The sequence below is a fragment of the Lipophrys pholis genome (assembly GCF_963383615.2).
Source record: "Lipophrys pholis genome assembly, chromosome: 1".
Classification (NCBI taxonomy): Eukaryota; Metazoa; Chordata; class Actinopteri; order Blenniiformes; family Blenniidae; genus Lipophrys; species Lipophrys pholis.
In genome coordinates this window covers 2,780,465-2,787,596 of record NC_137635.1, presented here as the reverse complement: position 1 = coordinate 2,787,596, position 7,132 = coordinate 2,780,465, and positions in this window count along the sequence as shown.

Here is a 7,132-nt window from a genome sequence, read left to right as displayed (position 1 = left end):
TGAAATTAACTCTGATGTGTGAGCAGACCTGAGTCCAGCTCTTTCTAAACTGTCTCTTGATTATATGGAGATAAATAGAGCAAAAAAAAAAAAAAAAAGAACTCCCCACACTCTGCAAGCTGTCCCAGCAAATTGTAAATACACCTCGTGAAAAGGAAAAGAAAGAGAGGTAGATGTGCTTTCTAATGTTTGCACTGCTTGAAAGTAGGTAATAGATGCAATACCCCCAGAGTGTTTTTGGAGGCAGTTGTTGTTTTTTTTTTTTTCCTGTCTGATTACTAAATGCAGGGTTGATATACAGATGTAAATATGCCCCCTCCTCCTTCCAGATCCCTCCCCCGTCTCCTCTTCCATCTGGCAGACAATAGTTTAAAATTCTTAATCCATGAGCAACCCTTGAACATTAGTGAATTGCAAATTACAGATGTTTTACTGTTCCCCCCCTCCCTTCTTCTTCTCCTGTTTTGATCTGTGCATCCCACTGTCACTCAGTGTCGCATGCGCATCCCTCGCTCCTCTGCATTCATTAGACACCCTGTGCCATCATGGCACCATATGACACTGTCATCATTTGGTAATTAAACCTTTGCTCGTTTAAATATGAAAAGCTGGCAAGGGTTTGATCATAAACAATGTTGCGCAAACCAGATTTTCCAGACTAAATGAGAATTCAAGCAGCATCATGCCACCGAGGGCTTTTTTCCTTCTTTCTTTCTTCTTTCCATCTTCACTTGGAGCAACACAGAATTGAAAATACAAACATTGGGAAAACAAAATTGCTCTTGTGCCAAACACATCAGACAGCCACTCATTGAAATTCATGTAAACAGAGACTTTATTCAAAGACACTTCGGTATACAAGCTTCAGTTTTGTGTCAAACACCATTGATGTCATAAAAGTATATTTTTTATGTCCGTGGCCACAGATTACAGCTCTCCTCTCTCGGTCCAGAAGTAAATAATGATGATAAACCAGTAAGATGGAAGCTCACAGCAACATGAAAGTGCAATAACATTAGGGTGGCAGAAGGATTTTTAAATTCTGCCCTTAAATGATAAGTACGAAACATAACGTCAATGTTGCAGTCTTCTATCCCCTAAACACAGTTATGCCCGATCATGTCGGACCACCAGACAATAAAATCTCCTCTGTGCCCGAGGACAGGCGGCAACATCTCATCTACATTCACAGAGGCCTCCATCACTGAAGATTTAGCCAAATGGCTGTGAAGAGGAGGAATGCCCGAACCATTACAAGCCACACTACTGACGTTTTATTACCACTAAACAATCTTCCTCGGAGCCGTCCTTTAGCGTACCTCTGAGCTCGGAGCTCGGGTGAGAAAGTACGTGGGAGGAGGCCATTCAGTCACATTATGGCTTTCCATAGATCAAGGTCACAATTTTCATGATCATTACACCACTGAAGGTGACAGGAAGCATTTACAGAAGTGATCAGGAGCTTATGTGGGAGCTGCTCATCCGTAGATTTCTGGGGAGAGGAATATATGTGTATACACAGCGTCTCACACACACCCACATGACACACAAAACTAATCAGCAAATCACACTGTGCCGCTATCATTCCTCATAATATCGCACAATCATTACACCGAGGATATAACTGGCAATGACAAAGACGGAAAAAGGAACAAAAAACAACAAGACACGGAAAGGAAATTAAAGAAATCAACACTTGTCTCAAAAAAAAAAAAAAGAAAAAGGAAACATCCTCTCCGAGTTCAAAGCCTGCTGCCACCAGGAGGTGACTGCTACATTATGCATTCACATGCCATAGGCTAACACATGTCAGTGGCCCACCGGACAGCAGCTCTGTTTCCCATATTGCTGACATGTGATTGGAAGCTGTTGGCTGTCTGGTTGGGACAGAGGCAGCTGGCGGGACACCTCCGAGCCGCCTCGGGCTGATCTCTGCTGCACACACACTCACACACACACAGAGAAAGAGACAGGGAGAGAGAGAGAGAGAGAGATCCACTGAAGGATCCTGCTTCTCCCACAGAGATGAACCCTGGGCCTTATGGGAGAGGTGCCTAATGTGCGCTGCCTTTATCCACTGAAACAGAAGCTTCTGTGCAGCTCTGGAGGTTCCTCTATTGACGACAATGTTCTATTTGTGCACAGTGACAAAGAAAAAGCTCATAATTGGGCATTGGTGATGATTGGGCTTATTTTCTAAAGAATAAAATGAAGATTTATAGGATGTTCTGCAACAATTATCCCAAATATCCCTCGCTTTAATTTCTGACGCCCTCAAGATTTTTGCTGCAAAGCCTCTCCAGTCTTTGTGAAGTTACAACCAGAGGGGAACACATTTAACTATTCATGTGGAAAGTTTGATGGGGAAGAGGGGGGATTTAGCCTTTGTTCCCAGTCCAATAAATGCAACATGGAGAATACGTTTTTTTTTTTTTTTTAAATGACAAGATATATTTCTATTTTTAATCTGGCACTGCGGGGCATATTTAACAGTGAAAATCTGCATAATGAATGAAGAGCCAGACTTTTATTCCTCCATTTAGAGCCCAAATCAGATAGAAGATGTAATGATTGAAAATGGTTTAAACATTAATAATAATAATAATAATAATAATAATAATAATAATAATAATAATAATATAAATAATGATTATTTTTTTTAAATAATGATTTTTGTCATTTGAGCTTTCTTTTTTTGTGCCTAAATGCAAATGAGATGTTAATTTTTCTTAATGATTTGCTGTACCTGAGGCATGGAAAAGCTCAGAAACTCCAGTGTCTGACTGCTTTTGTGCTCAGGGTATGAAAAGTAATTTAACAAAGTGTTTTCTAATCAAAGTAATGTAACCTGACTGCACTTGCATTGGGATCTTTAATACAATACTGCACTGCATCTCTCTCTCTCGTGTGTGTGTGTGTGTGTGTGTGTGTGTGTGTGTGTGTGTGTGTGTGTGTGTGTGTGTGTGTGTGTGTGTGTGTGTGTGTGTGTTACTAATGATCAGTGATAACACAGCACACTGAATTGGACTTTGATTGGAGTTCACACCTAAAACAAGATGCAGGTGGAGGATCTAGAGTCGCTGGATGGACTCTTGTAGTTAAATGTAAAAAAAAAAAAAAAAGACTCAAAAGACACAGGAAGTTGATCCTGTGTGGGTTTTACCGTCTGAAATACGACCTTGAGAGCTGTAAACTACAGCATTGACTTTTACGCATATTCTTAATTTTTGATGATTTGCCATCAAGACGTCAAACTGACACGTTTTCTTGAAGCACAAAAGCGAAGCTCCAACACGGGATTATCGACTCATATCAACGTGTCGATCACAGTCAAAAGATACTAAATAAAATCTAAAATGATCTTTTAATGATTTTCTTAATTTTACACCCATTTAATCAGGAACTTTAGATTTGATTCTGAAAGGGAATATTCATTTCTGCTTATCAAATAGAAATTAATTAAAGTGTTTGTTGATTCAAACTCATGACAACCCCCCCCAAAATGTATTTAATTCTCAGTATTTAATGGACGTACAGCAACAGATTCACTCACGTGTGAAACTTCAAGGTTTTTTATCTACACTTTTTTGATTGTGCAAGAAAATATTGACTCAAATATTGAATTTATCTTTATTATAGCTGCATTAAGATTCGGTAATATGATTAAAAATATATATTTTACACTGCAGGGACTTTAGAGAAATGTAAAAATTGAATTAACACATATGCATATAAAGTTTATATATGAAAATAGTCCCCAAAAATTTACAGTGGCTTTTCTTTAAAAAAAAAATACGGAAGCTGAATCTGTGTGATCCAATTAATAAACTACAGTCTGAGCTTATAGTTATGAAATATTACTACACAAGTTGGTCTCTGCACTCTGTAAAAAAAACTATACACAAATGTGTTTTTAAAAAAAAGTTGTCTTTTGTATTAAGAGATGTTCATACAAACAACAAATAAATAAATAAATAAATAAATGTAACGAATAAAAAACATAGATCACCTTCTAATTTTACGTTTAAACCGGGGATCAATGGAAAACAGTTGTAATGATCCAATTAATTATGGGCAAAATTAAAAGCAAGTGCAAAATCAATCTTTCACGGTGTCGAGGATGGAATCAAATTGATGCTCCATCTGTTCACGCCAGTAAGATTTGTAGCCCGGAGTATGAGAGGCTGCCTGGCTGCTGCTGCGCGCATGGACGCGGTGCGCACGCCCCAACATACAGTGGACAGCTTTTTCTCTAAGTCTGCATGTATTGGGTGTAGCATAGTCAGGATGCAGAGATCTGCTAGGCAGCAATGCATGGGCGACGTTGAAACCTGAAAAAAAAAAGATAATTTTACCCCAAAACATGCAGAAAATCTCCTGATTTTGCTCATTATTAAGTTTGAAGGGTGTGCAAATATTCCTAAAGCAGCTTTATTTATTTTTTTGGTCACAAATTCTCCCAAACCCCTCCCTTACATCCAAAAAGGATTAATATTCAACTTACAACCAGAGAAGTGTCAGCGCCCCTCTGCAGGGAGACGTACATCGATTGGTGACGTCGGTATAACGCGAGACAATCAGCCGGCAGGAGGAGGGAGACCTGGTGTGACACCTCAACACAAATCACAACTTCTCCACCACTGAGACGACCCCGAGCATCATCCTCCACACAGCGAGCCGCTGATCGGCCGGTGGAGCTGCTGGACCACCGGCGCTCCTTCTCTCCTCCTCCTCTTCCTCCTCCTCCTCTTCCTCGCCACCTCTCCTCTCTCCTCTTTGCACAGGCCATTAGGAAGCGGGGCAAAAGATAAATTGCTCTCTGTCAATACATTACACCTCTCCTAATGGGTGCACGCGGGCTCCAAAAACATTTTCCAAACTCCTGACATGCAGTGGCATCGTCTTAAACGCTGCAGCCGCGTGTCAGTGTGTGTGTGTGTGTGTGTGTGTGTGTGTGTGTGTGTGTGTGTGTGTGTGTGTGTGTGTGTGTGTGTGTGTGTGTGTGTGTGTGTGTGTGTGTGTGTGTGTGTGTGTGTGTGTGTTTTATTGCAACCTTAATTTCTCACACTCATTTCTCTTTATCTCTCTCTTGGCTTTATTATTGATCAGAACATAACAAGCATCAGATTTAATGTACGATTAAAAGCTTTTTAGGATCCTCTGACCTCAGTGTTAACTGAACAGAGTTGCACGTGCTGCTCACACGCGAGCCAAAATGCACACATTTATTCATTTAAATATGTTTCTAAAAAAATAATCTAATAATAATAATATGTCTTCTCCTTTTCTCCCACCTCCTACTTAATTTTTTAATGTGAGAGATCCGAATCTTGAGGAGCAGGAGGGCACGAGAGGGGGAGGAGAGTGAGGGAGGGGTGAGGCTGGCTAGTGGTGGAGGGGTTTTATAGGAGGTGGGGTGGAGAAGGAAAAAAAAAAAAAGGATGTAGCTTTAAGGGAAATGTGCAGCCGGGTGTGAAATTACAGCCTATAGTGCTACATATTGTACCAGAAGCTCTCTCCAAAAACAGTAACAAAAAGAGAAATCATCCTCTAACCTGACCAGGAGGCAGAGCGCGAGATGTGTCCGTCTGCCCCTAAGAGGTGCCCCCCCCCCCCCCCCCCAACACACACACACACACACACACACACACACACACACACACACACACACACACACACACACACACACACAGAGCTAGGAAAGAAATACCTGAATTATTATTATTATTATTATTATTATGAATTTGCTGAAATGTAACTTTTTATTCTATAAAATTAATGTAATGACAAACTTTGTTTTTCCAGGATGACAAATTATCACCAGATTTGTTTTATATTGTTTTAAAAAAAATTCAAAGAATTATGATTTATGCATCTTTTGAGAAAAAAAAAATATATTACCAGATTAAGTTTTAAAGCAATACTTTAATTTCAATAATTCACACTATTGTCTATTACAAATGAAACCACCAGCGAGTAAAACCTTCCTTGAAGCCTCAGTTGAGTTTTTTTTTTTCTCCTATAATATTGTGTTTGCTTCCCAGTTTGCAGGCACTGAAGTGCACCCCAAGTTTTACTTTTTTGGACCACTTTCACCTTTCAGCCTGCGTTTGAGAAACTATACAGCGCCATCTACAGAAGCTGGGGGGGAACTGCTGCGTGCAAAGCACCTTCACCTCTTACCACTCGCCACCACCGCTCCCAGTTTGGACCACCGCAATCATCACACCATCAGCTGAGTGTAATAAAGGTCAAGACGCAAACATTCATTTACATACAGCCCTCTTTAATATTTTACATTGATCTGAAAGGAAGGAAAGGGATGATGGAGGAATGTTCTGGGGCCTCTAACTTGGAGACAGATAAATCTGGACGATCAAAAAATGATTATTACATTTATTTATTCTTTAATCAGGCTTTGGGTAGATGCTCCCAATCGCTGGGTGTTTGTTTGCGTAATAAAGGAGGAAAGAAAACAAACAGAAGCACACATTTCAAATAAGTAAATAAATGAATAAATAATTCATTGATTCAGAACTTCTACTAAGCGAGTATACAATTCACAGCTGTTATAATGTCTAATAAACTCGGACATTTGTAACTCGGAATCCGTTCCTTCTTCCTCCCTCCCCTCCCCGTCGGTGTGTCAGACCCAGAGACCTCCTCATTTGGACCCCAGGTTTCTTTCTTTTTTCTTTTTTTCTTTTTTGCGTTGGCGTATCACAAAGTGTTGGCATCTATTGCCTTTGTCTGACAAGTCATCCATATAAGCAAAAGGGGGGGGGGGGGCGGGTGTGTGGGGGTCTGCAGAGGGGAGGGGAGGGGAGGGAGGGAGGGAGGAGGGTTGCAGCTTTTAGAACCACAGACAGAGAGAGACGCTTCATTCCCAGCCCCAAAGATCCAGCCTAACGCATCCAGCGCAAAAAAGAGAGAGAAAACCCTCCCGATGTGCGCGCACTCCCCTGCGCGCGTGAGTGTGTGTGTGGGTGTGCAGGCGTGAGTGTGTGTGAGCACGTACACTGTACCTCGATTTCGTTTTTTTGACGCGTGAATCAAGACCACCGGGATTGAGGAGATACCGGGCCCTGCGCACTGGAAACTCAACGTTTCATTTCTTGTTTTTTTCTTTTTC